Genomic DNA, 16174 nt, shown 5'->3' with positions numbered 1-16174 from the left:
TGGCTGACGAGAAAATTCACAATTGCCTGCATGGCGTGTCCTATGTTTCCATTAAGTAGTGCTGGCTAGTCCATGATGCCCGACTCCCTCTCTAGCTCTCAACCCCTCCCGGCTGGGCCGGCACCCTCCCACCAGACCCCCAGGCTGAAACCTTGACCTCCTTGGTCATACCTCCCTCGCTCTGAGCTCTATAGCTAATCTCCAACTCAGAATTTCAAAAAATTACTGCATTGTATCTTTTTTTCTGATAATCAACATGACGCACGTTTATTAGCAGAGAATTTGGAAAGCAGAGGAAAGAATAAAGAAAATATTTAACATGATGCATCCAGAGATAACTGGCACAGCCTGTCCTTTATCCCATGAGAATGCCTCAGACGTGATGGAGGTCAAAGCCAAGGCTAACCTCTGTGCTGAGGGAGAGGTTGAGTGTTAGGAATACACACTCTGGAGCCCGCCTGCCTGGACTCCTGCTCCAAGACTTCCCAGCTGTGTAACCTGGGCAAGTCACCTACCCGCTCTGTGCTTTGCTATTGTCATCTGTAAAATGGGAGCAATGATACGCCCACTTCGCAAGGCTGTTGTGAGGACTGAATGAGCCTTACGGACGAGACCTCTGCCCTTGCCTCACTACAGACTGTCTGAGGATCGGGCTGCATGCTGTCCACGTGACCCGTCAGGCGATTTCTTGCAAATGTTGACAAAACGGCCCTCCAAAGTCCCCAGCACGAGAAGAGACACTGCCCAGGGACCCAGCACTGTAGGTTTTGTGCAGAGGGAGGAGAAGCTCCAAGAGGAGAAATAAACACAGAGCAAAACTGCCCGGGCAACCGGCCGCTTCCCTGTGATCAGTGCAGAGGCAGGCTCTCAGCGTGACAGCCTGGCTGGGCGCTCCCAGCCGGGGCCTGGGCTTGCTGGCCAGGGCCTGGGGCCTGTCACGATGTCAGGGCCAGCACCCCTTCCCGGCTTCCTGCCATGCCTCGGAACTTTGTGTTCCAAGTGGCAGAGGCCCTCCTAGTTTATCTGAGCTCTGATCTGATTCAAACTTAGCCGGCAGTCCTCTCGGGAACTCCGGGAACTCCGCAGCCCGTCAGCCGACTTCCTGCGGAGCCGTGGGCGAGGTTTCCTCTGGGAAAGGCTGGGGCTGGCAGGGCCTCCCTCTCTGCTCCGAGGGGCCTGCTGGGGAGGGCTGCGTGCTGGGCTCTGACAGCCGCTGCCTACCACAGGCTTCTCTCTCTCAGAAAAAGGAGGAAGATCATGTCTTTAAAAATACAAAAGGCACAATTGCTCGGATGCCTCTCTCTAAGTCAGCAGAGAACGTGGCTCATAGGTATAGAGTCTAGGAAGACATTCTGCTTCTCCAGCCCCGATTAAACTCCCCAAGCCGATCACGGAGGCTTCATATTCCTTCCCCACAAGGGCAGAACATTTTCCCCATGGTGATTAGATCAGGCAAAGGGGATAGGTGGCATTAATTCATACTTCATACTATAGTATGAATGACTTCTAGCAGATAGAAACATACTGGCATAAGGAGGAGGAGCAGAGTACGCTCATGCATTCATTCAAATATTTGAGTATCTAATATGTATCAGGCCTGGGGATACCAGGGAGGGTAAAACCAGCCCCAGCCCTGCCCCTCTGGGGCTCGACAGCAAGCAGAGGAGACAGAACACTCAGATGGCGCTTTTTGGTGCCACACGTAGTTTGGAGGGCTTCAAACATAATCACTCATTTAATCTATCACAGCTCTACTAGGTAAAGACTATCATCACCCCCATTTTACAGACAAGGAAACTGAGTCTCAGATTAACAACTGAGTGGTTTAAAAACACTCTGTCTTTGAATCTCTCAGAACCTGCCAGGCAGGTGCCCTCACCCCGCCTTTCCTTTACAGACAGGAGTGACAGTCGGAGAGACTGAGATTTTGCCAACATACATAGCCGGCCCGTGGCAGAGCCGGGATTCGAACCCGCACGCTGGCTTCCAGGGGCTGGGCTTGACCCACGGCGCCATGTGTTTCCAGGGGGCTGAGGCGCCACAGGGGCGTGTAGTCAGGGAGTGACCCAGTCAGAGCCACAGCAGGTTTCCCTGGGGAAGGAACTGAGAACCAACGCTGAGCCCGTGGGAAGAGGGTGGGCTCCAGAGCCCAGCAGACGGGGGTTCGAGCCCGCTGGGTTCGGGGGGACTGAGGCAGGGGAGGCAAGCGGCCCAGTGTGGGCCTCACTTGAGTGGTGGCGTGGCACCACCAGCCACCCAGAGCCGCGTGATTTTACCGCTCCCGGGCACCTCTGCCTTCCTGGGCCCCTTCCTCGATTAAAAAGTACATTAGCCTTTCATGTGTGCATTGATTTAAAAAAGACGTATATAATCCAAGCTGGATTACACTCTTTCTTTCTTCTGATCTTAAGAGAAATTAAAACACCTTCCTGGGCCCCTCCAAGTGTCATGGGCCCCAGGCACCCTACCGCCTGTCGCAGGAGTCCAAATACTGAGTTGCCAGGCAGGCCTCTGCCCTCTCTGAGCCAGGGAGCGGGAGGACTCAATGAGTCCGCATAGATAAGCCCACAGGCACACTCAGCACTGGGGCGGTGCCTGGTTCACAGGGGATTCCCCCTCGCTGCACCCCTTCCAAGGGCAGGGAGGGTGGACGTGGAAAAGGCCCCTGGAGTTGCACAATCGGCCTGTAAGCTCCGCCCGCCCCGCTCCGGCCGTGAATGGAAACAGATGTCCCCCGCTGCCTTGTTCCTGGAGGGCCAGACCCTGCCCTCAGTTCACCCGCTGCCCTGTCCTGACCTCCGCTGGGCATCCTCTCCCCCGACATGCGGCTGACCCGCCCCCGCCAGGGGACTCCCAGCTGTGTCCCCAGCTGCTCTCAGGTCTCTGCGTCTCCCTCCTCCGCCCCCAGGGCGACCCGCCCAGGGCCAGACCACCCGGCAACTGACCCCTCGGCAGGCCAGGGTGGCCTCCCACGCTCCCCTCGCCATCTGGGGTTGCTGCAGGGAGAAGCCGCCCCTTTCAGGCAGCGGGAAGCCACGAAGCTGAGTGTTCGCACGGCCAGGAGGTCAGGCTTGCCCTGCGGGTGTCCCTGCCCCCAGCCCCAACACAGACTGGGCCCCACTCCAGCTGCGGGGGCTGGGCGTTTGCTGGACTTTAAGCTCAGGACCTGGACCACCCCCAAAGCAGGGTTTGTGACTCAGTCATTTGTCCCCCACAAAAAAGCAAATCTGACCGTGAACGCCCCCTCCCCGCGGTCACCCCCCAAGCTGGAAACCTTGCCCTGGCCCCGAGGTCAAAGGCAACGTGCGGCCCAGCCCTCCTTGCCCTCCTCCACACCCACAACTCCTGGAGCAGGGAGGTCCAGTGCCCTTTGCCACTGCGTCTTTGTGCTGTTCCCGGTCCCTGGGACACTCTTCCCTGTTTTCTTTGCCAGCTGAACTTGTTCCGGCCTCCTCCTGTCTCGGCTCTCAGCAAAATGGTTGGTCCCTTCCTCCTGGAAATGTTCCCTGATCTCCAGCCAGCTCAGCTGCCCCAGAAAAGGCTTTCATGGCCCCATGTTCCTCCACCTGGGGGACTCAGGGGACCCCCAAAGTGGAAGTGGCATTCCTTCCTGCCCGTGCCTGACTCTCCCAGTGGATGGCAAGCACCCTAAAGGCAGGGACTGTCTTTTTTGTTCTTGTTTTTGCTTTCTTGCTCATGTGCTGTGCACCCAGCACGTGGTGGGAACTCAGGGAACACTGCTGGTGGGCAAAGGGTGCTCTCACCTGTCCCCGCCCGGTGCCCCTGCCCTGGAGACTTTGCTGGGCCTTCCTCGTAGCAGAGATCTGAGAGTCACCCTCCACCTGGCACCAAACTTCTCTCGCCTGGTCGGACTGACCCCAGCACCTGCCCGAGACATCACTCACCCCACAACCATTCTCTTTGCGACACAGTGTCCTGGGAGCTGGGGACACAGGGCGGAGGTGGCGTCATGCCCCTCTCTGTCGGTGGCTGTGCCGCAGGGCTTCCCTTCTAAGCGCTGCTGACATCTGGGGCCAGACCATCCTCTGTGGTGGGGGCCACCCTGTGCACTGTGGGACGTTTAGCCACACACATGGTCTCTGCCCACTAGATGCCAGCAGTAGCCTCCCTGCCACTCACCTCCCTGCCAGGTGTGGCAACTAAAAACATCTGCAGACGTTCCCACATGTCTCCTAGTCAGAGGGCAAAATCACCCTCCCCTTGAGAAACTCCTGCCTGGCAGTCACAGAGCCGACCACCTTCTAGAAAGCAGGTAGAGCCGGGATGTTGGCTTAGAGTTACTGTTAAAACATCCATACGCGTTTAATGCAGTTTTTTGTATGTACACACACACACACACACAGAGCAAGCATGCACCTTGCGCTCAGGGCTCCTACACCTGCCTGAGGTTCGCTCTTGCTCACCGGGTGGCCACAGTGAAGCACTCAGTTGTCCCAACGCCCCTGCTCCTCCTCACGCACATGTAAAACGGACCACAGCGGCCCCTCCTCCCAGGGTAGACTGAGCTCCCCAGCGGGTCCCTGAGTCACTGAGGCAAGCACCGGCCCACAGAGAGCACTGGACAAGTACGACTTAGCATCCACGTCTCCAACGTTAATCCAAACAGCCGGTTCTGAGCATGCTACGGTTGCAGAGACCTGTGGCTAAAACAGAGCTAGAAGTCGGAGCGGGTGGGGGACATGCCACCCACTGACAAGCTTGGGCTCAGGGTATCTAGAAGTCTCTTGTACCGCGTTCTTTCTGTCGGTTTGAATCACACAAAAAAAGAAAAAAAAAAGGAGGTACGAAAATAAAAAGAGCAGAATATATAAATAACTCGTACAACTCAACAACAAAAGAACAAATAACTCAATTTTAAAATAACCAAAGGACTTGAATAGACATTTCTCCGAAGCAGAACACAATCGGAGCCAGGCAAAACCACCTAAAGGTGCTGGTTGCCAAGGATGGCGCGAAAGAATCCAACTCTGACTCCAGGAAAGCTGCGCAGACGTCAGAACCCCCCCCCATTGCCGGGGGTGAGCTTGGCTTTCACAGCCTCTCCCCAGAGGACGCATGGCTTTCCAGGAAAGCAGCCCTTTCCCACGCCCCACGCCCCGGCTCCGCCCCGTGTTGTCAGGGACGCCCCACCGCAGCCCGTGGTGAGGGCGTGGCCTGCCACACAGCGGGACCTGGTAAAAGGGAGCGAGATCCCCGAGATCCCCGTCGGGGAGAGACCACCCCGTCAGGAGGCAAAGGCCGAGACAACAGGCAAACTGCGCTAAATGCAGTAAAGACGCAAAGTCTGACACAGGGACCACGTGGCACCACGGGGGACGGGAAGCCCCTTGGGTGGGTGGGGGGAGCAGTGTCCAGAGGGACACTCTAAACCCACAGCAGAGACGCCCGGCCAGTCCAGGGCAGGTTGTGGTAGGAAGAATTTTCGGGGGGGGGGACACCTGCCTATAGCCCTAACCCCTGCTAGATTGTGAACTCGTAGGATCTGCAGGGGTAAGAAGGCACCTGCCCTTTCTGGGGCTCGGAGGAGGAATTGGAAAAAAAGCCAGGGAGTAGTATCTCAAAGAGACACCCCTCCCTACTGGCGAGGGCAGTGCTGATGCCCCAGTAGCCCTAACCACCCATGATTGGCCCAAGCCAACCATGAATTCCCACCCCCTTTTACTGGTGATTGGCTCAGGAATGGGTCTGTCATCTGATTTGGACCAGTGAGGTGTGAGGAGAAGTCAGGAAAGGGGCTTCTGGGAAAGTGGTCCTCACACCTGAGAGATATAGGAAAGCAATGGTTCCTTTGTGCATGTGGACTTCACCCAGGCAGGATGTGATGCCAGGATCTGCAGCAGCCACTTTGTGACCATGAGGGAAGCCAATCAGAGGTTGAGGCCCACCCTGAAATGACAGTGTTGGGGTGGGAGGCCAAGTCCTCAGTGGCATTCATTGCTAAGCTGTTGAATTTGGTCGATCCAAGAGCTATCCTACCTCTGGTTTCTTGTCACATGGGACAAAGTACTCTTCCTTAGGGTTAAGCCAATTGAACTGAGCTTTTTGTTACTGAGCCCCAAATACATCCTGACTGATACGCACCAGGTTCTCGTCCTGCCTGGCTGACGAGCAGCTGTGAAAGCAAAGGATAAAAGGGAAAAGAGAGTGGGGTGACTCATATTCCTTGAGCACCTACCATGTGCCACCCTCTGTCCTGGGCATGTATATAGGTCTCTCCTTAATCCTCTGACAAGCCCTTTGAGGCAGCCACCTACTATTTTATCCCCACTTACCAGAAGGGGAAACTGAGGCTGAGAGGTGAAGACACCACCTGATTCTACCTGGTGGGACTGGCACATAAACCCAGGTCTGCATTGTCACCTGGCCAGCCTACTTTCCCGATAGCAGTGATGAAGTGGCCCTGGTGGGGGAGGGAAGCCTCATCTTGAGCAGAACCATCTTTTTCTGGAACTATCCAGAACTGTCCATTGCCTAAAAGCTGAGGACGCTGACCTGCGTGGTGGAGGCAGCCCTCCGGAGCCAGGAGCCGACCCAAGAGAGATGGGGACTGTGCTGGGTTCCATGCAACCTGGAGGCCACCACTGTCACCACCCACACGAGGACTCACACGGAGCCCTTGCTTCTCCCTTCCCGCTTCCTGGAGGGCGGCACGGGCTGGGACGTGGACACACTGTGCTTTCCGCTGCCCTTCCTGCCGGGGGCCTCAGGGAACACGTTGGCTTGGCAGGAGTTTAAAAAAAGAAAACGGAAAGAAGGAGTCCTTGATCCTTATTATGCACGCCTGGTGCAAATAAATCCATCACTTGGCAAAAACAAACTGTCCCATAATAAATCACAGCGAGGCGGGAGCATAAATTCAGAACTCGATGCTCTCAACCACCTGGCCCCAGCCCGGTGGCAGGCAGGAAAGGTGACAGCCCTGCTCGGGCCTCCAGCCTGCTCGGCCTCGTCCATTCAGGAATCGGCCGCCCACTGCTGCTCTGACGTTTGTTTGTTTGTTCTTTTTTCTTATGACAAAGGCACGGGTTTGGTACCAGTCAGCTGGAAAAATAAACCAACTCTGGGTATTTAAAACAGAGCATTAATGTGGAGAATGGGCCACACAGAGGGGTGGAAAGGCCGAGAAACCACATAGGGGATGGCCTGGCGACAGGAGTTAACAGCAGCAAGAAGCTACCCCAGCCTCCAGGGGAGGGGCAAACAGAGGCGGCGGCATCTCTGGAACCCAGGACCTAGGGCCGCCGGAAGATGCTGGAAGCACAGAGGCCTGTCTGGCGAAGACAGTGAGACCTCGTTCCGACTGGTGGGAGAAACGTCCTGGCTTCTCTCCTCCTTCCCTACAGCCTGCTGTGAGCGCCACCCACAGGCCGAGCCCCCGGCGACTCCTGCCCGGCTGAGACTCCCAGATAGGAAGAGACGCATTTCATCATCCTGCTACACAGACGCTGGGTGCTAAGAAAGACTTCCCTGGGAAGCAGCATTTCTTTGCAACAAATAAACAAAGACACAAAATAAACCACTGCACCCACCAGACCACCACACTCGCCCTCACGGGGTGACCACCAACCTCTACTCTCCCTTCTCTCTGGCTGTCACCTCAGCCCTCTGGGGCTCAGGCAGGAACACCTCTGCTTCTTGACACATGGGTTTGACAGAAGTCTGGGTGGACTGGTCCAGAACGGGTACGAGTGAGTTAGCTGAGCTAACAGAAGGAAAAAGAGAAGAAACAAAAGGAAAGGAAGGGCCGGGCGCGGTGGCTCACACCTGCAATCCTAGCACTCTGGGAGGCCGAGGAGGGAGGATTGCTCGAGGTCAGGAGTTTGAGGTTGCCGTGAGCTACAATGTTGCCACTGCATTCTAGCCTGGGCAAGAGGGCGAGACTCTGTCTCAATAAAAACAAGCAAGGCAACTGAGCACCCCTCCTCACAGCCGCCCACCCCTTTAAGAAGAAAAGAAAAGAAAGGGAGGAAGGATGGACGGAGTTGCCAACACGACACACACACAGTGAGACGCTGGCCCCTCTAGGGACTGGAGCCCCCCCGTTGAATGAAGAGGCACCAGCGCCTGATGCAACTGGCTCACGACGCCCCCTGCTGGAAGCAGCCAAATGCTGCTGAGGGAAGCAGCCAGGCACTTACACAAGGAGTAACATTGTTTAGTTGCAAGCTGTAATAATGAATTCCTCCTTATTAAAATGAAATTTGTCATGACTTGAAGAGAGCTGCTCAGACTGGTTTCTATCATTTCACCTGATTTGCTGAGTGAAAAACAACCGAGGACTACAGTGAAAGACGCGTGCTCAAGGACGTCCATCTGCACAGGGTCTCACAATCGCAAGGCGCGGGACGGGGGACGGGCGTCCAAGGGTAAGGACTTGGTTGTGTGAATTATACATATTTCAACACTGGAATTCTATGGCCCCATCGAAATTGTCAATAACTCTATTGACTTTGAAAATGTTCATAATGTACTGCTAAGTGATAAAATGAATTATACAACAGAATGTATAGTACACATTCTAACTTCGGCAAAAAAAGTGTATTTTATGCATGTGTGGAGAGAACCATGTAAAACACACGCTGACATAACAGCATTGGTTATTTCCAGTGTGTCATGAGTCCTCTCTGTTCTGCCCCTACCGCCATTTTTCTATGAGTGACAGCTCACACATGTAACATGACAAAGCAACTCTTTGGTACTGACATGGGATTACAGAAGTGTTTGACCTAGCAAAAGAAGCAGAATGATTTCCAAGATTGTGCAGCAGTCTCTGCTTTGGGGCAGTTTAGTGAGTCACATTCGTTCAGCTCCAGTGAGGCCCAGGGCTGGAAACAGACTGGGATCATCCCGACCTAGGTCCATACCCAGCTGGCTGCCTCAGAAACACACGGCTTCTTCTAACACTGCGGAAACCAAGAAAGAGTGAGGGTGGGCCAGCACGGCTCCTCCATATCCTGGGAGAGCAACATGCATACACACACACACATACACACACTCACACATGCACACACTCATGTACACATCACCCACATACATGCATGCACAAATGCACATGCACACCTGAGTGGCACGTGCCAGGTGCCACCTCCTGCACCAAAGGCCAGCACATGCAACCTCACGACAGTCCAGCGCTGAGCCCCAGTGCCTGGCACACCGCAGGCAGGTGGAACTGAAAATACGGCTTTCATTCAATAAAGACGGAGTGGAATAAATACCTGGCAAGGGCATGAATGACATGAGGAGTGGGAAGCATAAAAGGGAGTGAATGGACCTTTGTAAATGAATGGAACGATGACATCAAATACACTAGAACAAACACCATACAGCTGCATGGCTGATGGCATACAGTGAGTGAACCGGATGAATGGAGGGGGAGGGGATGGAACAAACGAACGGACTGAATGAATGAAAGAAGACATGGCGGCTGACTTCGAGGGGCTCATGGTGTGGGGGAAGGAGACAGGCAAGCTGAGAATGGCAGCAGCCTTCACCAGAGCTTGCACCACCAGGCCAGCCATGGCGGGAGGGGCACTTCGTCCTGGCTGCTCCTTCTGGGCTCTGAGGAAGGATCTGTTCCGTGTCCCTGTCCTGGCTCCGGGACGGACAACCTTCCTTGGGGTTCCCGGGCTCATGGACACACCACTCACATGGCTGCTTCCGTCTGCACACGGCGTCCTCCCTGTGTCTGTCTTCACGGGGCCACCCGTTTATGAGGACAGCAGTCACACGGGACTGGGGCCCACCCTGCTCCAGTGTGGCCTCATCTTAATTTAGCTAAACACATCTGCAACAACCCTGTTTCCAAATTGGGTCACATTCCGAGGTACTGGGGGTCAGAACATCTTGGGGGACACAGTTGAACTCCTGACACCAGCCAAGGAGTTTTCCAGAGCAGGCGGTAGCTGAGTGCCGGGCCCTGCCAGCAGCAGCCCGGCAGCTGAGGGCCTCACCTTCAGCCCTGCAGGCCGCCTGGCATCAGAGCACCTCCCGAGGAGACAAGGCCCAGGGGATCACATTGCCTCACCCGGGTCACGCAGCTAACAAAACGAAGCCAGGGCTGACCCTGCACTCGGGCACGTGCTAAAGAGCTGGGTCCAGCGGTCAAGGGGAAACTCTTGAAGGAATTCAAGCCCGAAAGTGATGACATTTATCTTCCAGAAGAGTCACCCTGATAATTCTATGCAAGAAAGACAGGTGGACATGCAGCTGGAGGCAGCCAGACCGGCCAGGAGGCCACTGCCATGATCTGCTCTAGGGACGGACTCCAGGCTGCGGCGGGCAGAACGACAGCCCCCAAGAGGTCCACACGCTAACCCTGGAACCTTGGGCTGTCTGGCTACTGTGGTTACCTCCCGTGGCTAGAGGTCTCTGCAGGTGGGCCTGCGTCAAAGACCCCGAGACGGGCGCACTGTCCTGCGTGACCCAGGCCGGTCGGAGCGAGAGAATGAGACAGATGATGGAAGCAGAGGCTGGACACAGAGAGAGGCTCGGAGGTGGCAGGCTGCTGGCTTTGCAAATGAAAAGAGAGACCATGCAGGTGGCCTTTAGGAGCTGGAAGAAAGAGAGAAAACAGATTTTCCTCTAGGGCCTCTAGAAGGAACCAGTCCAGCCGCCACCTTGATTTCAGCCCAGTGAGACCCATCTCAGACTCACGCCCTCCAGAACTGTAAGACGTGAGTTTGTAGCCATTCGTCACCGAGGCCATCAGGAACTAATGCACCCCGAGGCAGGGGAGGTGGGAGTGGGGAGCAGGTGGGCTTAGGGACAGTCACGCCAGGTCACGGCCCTCTGCTCCAGTTGGTGTCCACTCTCGCCTGTCCCACTTTGGCATGCAAGGCTCAAGACCTGGCTCCATCGTCCTCTGACTCACACCTCCCCTGCCTGCCCCTCAAGCCCCTCGAGCCCACCGTCCTTCTTGCTGTCCCTCAAGCACACCAAACTCGTGCCTGACCCAGGCCTTGTCGCTTGAAGTAAATGCTCTGTCTCTCCACCTAGAATGCCGTCTTCTCCTACCAAAAGAAAAAGTTTTGCATGCCTGCCTTCTTGTCATTGAGGTTTCAGCTAAAACGACACCTCCTCAGAGACAGAGGCCTTTCCCACTGCCCCAGCGAATGCTGGGGTCACCCTGTCACTCTCCTTGGCTATTTTAATTCTCTCTGCAGCACTTACCACTCTCGTGTCTTCCCGTCCACTTTGCTTACTGCCCGTCTCCCGCTCGGGAAGGCGAGCTCCTGAGAGAGAGCCTGTAACTGATGATTCCTTAGCACCCAGGACATGGGTACTGTCAGCACTCAAATATTGGGTGGATGGACGGATGGAAGACTGGTGGATAGAAGGAAAGAAAAAAGGATGGGTGGATGAAAATATGGATAGGAGGATGGGTATATGGAAAGAAATATGGAAATATGGGTAGACAGTTGGATGGAAGGATGCATAGGTGGAAAACTGGTGACTGGAAGGAAAAGTGGAAAGGTAGATGGCTGGCAAAACAGGTGGTTGGAAGGAGATGTAAATGAGAAGATGGGTGGATGGAAGGATGGAAAGATGGTTTGATGAAATGATAAAAGAATAGACAGAATGATGGAAGAATACATGAATGGTCAATGAAAGCATGGGTGAGTGGAAGGAAAGATGGAAGGACGGTTCAATAGGATGCTGATGGACAAATGCAAGGATTAGGGGTGGATAGACAGATGGGTGGGAGAAAAAACAGGTAGATGGAAGGATGGGTGGGTGGAAGTATATGGATGGAGGGAAAGACAGAGGATGAATAGATAGAATAATGGAGGAGGTATGGAAATAAATGGAAGTAACTGGATAGAAGGAATTCTATCCCAGATTCCCCAGACTGTGCTGGATAGATACTGCTGGTACTAAGCGCCTCCCGTTTGTGTTAAAGGGGCTACTATACACCTTCCTGCAAGGACTTTGTTGCCGAATGAGAGGTTGCCTGCAGCTCTAATCCTCTGAACCAGCTTCCACAATCATCTGAACTCATCAGCAAACATCCATATTTAATAAACTCCCCACCTGACGCCTGGCACCCCGTGCGCAGCTGTTGACTTAGCTTCATCATCAGGCCTCGGTAATCCCGGTTCAAAGCATCAGCTTTAACTTCTCCCACCCCTGGTGGAGCCCCTCTGTGCTCCGGCTCCCTTCCAAACAAACAAGCAAAAAAGACTTGCTCACATCACCCCCCTGCTTGAAACCCTCAGGGAGCAGAACAGGTACAGGGGCTGGGGCCGAGCCCTTCACATCTGGCCCTGGCCCCAGTCAACAGCTTCACCTCTCACCCCTGCCTGGCTCCTCCCCTTAGACCCCGTGCGTTGCCACCATATGGAATCCCCCTCTGTCCCGAGAACAGACCCTGCTCTCCAGCCTCCAAGCACCCGTCATGCTGCTCCTCTCAACCTAGAACTAGGTTCTCCTCTAGGGAACGTCCCTCATTCTTGAAGCTCCACCGTCCCATCATGGAAGACCCACTGGTCCCTCAAATAAAACATCTTCACTATCTCTTGCCCAAAGGTACTAGACACAGTGCTAAATGCTTCACAGGCAAATCCCAGCGGATCCTCATCATCTATGAAGCAGGATTTATTATTACTCCCATTTTACAGATAAGAAAACTGAGGCAGAGAGCGCAAGTAACTGGCCTAAGCTTTCAGCGATGGAAATCAGGATTTGGACCCAGGCAGTCTGCCTCCAGAGTTCCCCTCTTTATTGCTACACTCTACAGCCACCCTGGATGAGGCCCAACTCCTCCAGCAAAGCTCTCCCTGCTCCCAGGCAAGGTTTGCTGCTTCCTTCTCTGGGCTCCCACACAGTCTGGACTCCAATCACACCATCTAACACCTAACAACTGCATCATAACCCCTTGCATAGAGGACTGTCTCCAGACATGGCCACCAACAGTTCCCCTAACCCTGTGTGCACATGCCAGTCCTGACACCGAGAACTGGCAGGTATTTCCCCTCCCTTTGGGTTGGCCTTGTGACTTGCTTTGACCAACAGAATAAAGGGACCCCAGGCCTTACGAGATTGGCAGCTCTCATTCCTTTCTCAGACCCCAGCCGCCACGCTGGGACAAGTCCAGGCTGGACCGCTGAACAATGACAGGCCTTGCGGAGACACCCTCAAGGGCAAGGCTAACATGGACATCCCAGACCCAGCCGAGTCACTGCCAGGCTCCCTGCCGTGTGATGGGCTCGGGCAACGTCAGCAGATGAGCCGCCCAGCGGAGCCCCAGCCAACGGTGTAGCTGTGAAAATATCACAGACCATGTTCTTTGAAGCCCCTGGCTTGGTTCACCTTCCAGCCTCAGTTTCCCCATCTAAAAAGTGAGGACAGTGATTGCTGCCCTCCGGGTATGCTGTGAGGATGAAGTTCAAGTACCTCACAGAAGATGGTTGAATGTTGATTGCCATTTTTCAATTTTGTCTTTTTTTTTTTTTTTTTTTGAGACAGAGTCTCACTTTGTTGCCCAGGCTAGAGTGAGTGCCGTGGCATCAGTCTAGCTCACAGCAACCTCAAACCCTCAAACTCCTGGCTCAAGCAATCCTTCTGCCTCAGCCTCCCGAGTAGCTGGGACTACAGGCATGTGCCACCATGCCCGGCTAATTTTTTCTATATTTATTAGTTGGCCAATTAATTTCTTTCTATTTATAGTAGAGACGGGGTCTCGCTCTTGCTCAGGCTGGTTTTGAACGCCTGACCTCGAGCAATCCACCCGCCTCGGCCTCCCAGAGTGCTAGGATTATAGGCGTGAGCCACCACGCCCGCCCATTTTTCAATTTTGGACCAGCCAAGAGGACAACCTTTCCTTCTGACTTTTCTCCCTGTCTACCGTGCCCCGAGTCCAGGCCACCCTCACATCCACACACTGCGCAGAGGCATGACTCTGCTCCTGCTCATCCTTCCATGTCTCCGGCCCATCTGCTGCTAGGCTCTGGTCCTGCTGGCCAGGGCACGTGGGGGTGGGTAGGGCCAGTGTCTTCCACTCACCCGGGGCAGGGGGCTCTGGAGTCCTGGGGGCAGGTGAAGGAGTCTAGAGAAATGAGCCCCCCAGATATGGACACACTGCCCAGGGCAGGCTGTGGCTTGTGCACAGGAGGAACCTGACTCACTTCAACACCTGGCTATAAAATGCACCTCCACCATGTGGTCTGGACCCAGCCCTGCTCTCAGGCAGCAGAAACAAGGTATTCAAGGATGTTCCACTTGGGGAACACTCTCAAGGTCACCTATCCTGGAAGTCACAGATTTGCATGCCTCCCCAGGGTCGGCAGGATAGAAACATACAAGGTGGGTGAGCGTAAGACAACAGGTGTTAGGAGCTCTGTGGAATACCCACCAGGTGCACTGTGGCCGTTTCAATAATTTTTTAAATTTAAGAATGACCTACATATGCATGTCAAGAGCAATAAGTCACACAGAAACTACAAGAGTGGTTGCCTGGGGCTGAGGAACGAAGAGTAAATGGGGAGTGACTGCTAACGGGGACCCACTTTCTTGTTGAGGTGATGAAAATGCTCCAAAATTAGATTGTGGTGATGACTGCTCATCTCTGTGAACATGCTAGAAACCAACCACTGAATTATGTACTTTGGATGGGTGGATTTTATGATATGTGAATTATATCTCGATAAAGCTGTTCAAAAATGATGGGGACATAGAAAAAAGGAGTTTAGAGCTGGATGAATTTTTCACAAAGTAAATGCCCACGGAAGTAAATGCCAAGATTGGCCACACAACCGGGCCAGCGTCCCAGACCCCTCCTAAACTCCGTCTCATTTACAACACCTTTTCCCTCCACTCTTAAAAGGTAGTCATGATTCTGAATTCTAACTGTGTAGCCCAGTTTTGTCTGACCCTGTCCTTTCTGGGAAGGAACTTACTCAGTGTACACCCCTTTGTGTCCAACCCCCTCCTGTCTGACCTCTTGCATGCAGTGTGACGTTCATGGGTTCATACATGTTGGCACATGGCTAAGCGTGAGGCTCAGTCACTTTCCTCGCAGGGAATTTACGATAATCAACACATCCACGGTGCTGGACGCTTGGGTGGCTTTACGTCTGGGCTATGACAAACAGGGCTGCAGTTGACATTTCCTCTGCCGCGTGTCTTTAGTGAGCACATGCACGCATTTCTGTTCAGTAAATATCAAGGAGAGGAACTGCTGGGCCATAGGGTGGCATGTGTTCAGTTTAGTAGATACTGCCAAATAGTTTTCCAAAGTAGTTGTTCCAAATTCCACTTCATTCACATGTGTTTTAATAATCTGGCCAGCCCACAACACACATGCAAGCTATTTGCTGCCTAGGAGCTGCCAGCGGCAAAGTCCGACCTCTACATTTTATAGCCATAGAAGAAATCCACTAGAGAATCACCTGAGGTCACAGAGCAATGCACCTGCATATTCATGGGTGAGTTGTTGAACTCTCCAAACCTCAACATCCTTGTCTGTAGAATGGGACAATAACATCTACTCCATCAGGTTGCTGGGAAGATCAAATGAAATAACTCCCGGGAAGGACCTAGCACGGCGCCTGGCTTGAGTGCCCCACAGATGCGAGTCACCACTGCTGCCACCGTTGTCATTGATCGTGCTTTCTCACCCTGGGTCTGTCCTCTTTCATCAAAACCCATTCACACTGGTAAACTTTAACTGCTAAAAGAATATTTCATTAGCAATGTCGGTTTCTTACTCCACAACTCGTAGGTTAAGCTGTGATACCGATCCCCAGAAAGTCAAGTCCTTGTGCGTTCCTCCAAACCCTGAACGCCACATGGGATAACCGCGTGGCCTATGATACCACCCCAGTTATGAAATCATTGTGCTGTCAATCGTGTGCTTTCTCTCGAAACTATTTGAATCATACATCAGTCCTGTTGTTTTTACTTCTGGTTTTCTGATTTCACTAAGGTCAAGTTTATCTTAAAAGTAAATAATATATATATACATTTACAATTTATGTTAAAAGTAAAAAGTTCAAAAGCCTTCGATCCTATTAAAGTCAAGTTACTATGAGAGGTAAAAACAAAAGCATTCACCTGGCAGGTGCCTGGAGCCTGCAACGCCCCCAACTGAGTCGGCAGCGTTTGAAAACGTGTCATTCTAGTCATGTTTTGAAATGGTCTCAGGGTCCACTAACCA

Source organism: Microcebus murinus, chromosome 20, assembly GCF_040939455.1.
Source record: "Microcebus murinus isolate Inina chromosome 20, M.murinus_Inina_mat1.0, whole genome shotgun sequence".
NCBI classification, from domain to species: domain Eukaryota; kingdom Metazoa; phylum Chordata; class Mammalia; order Primates; family Cheirogaleidae; genus Microcebus; species Microcebus murinus.
This window is presented reverse-complemented; position numbering follows the sequence as displayed.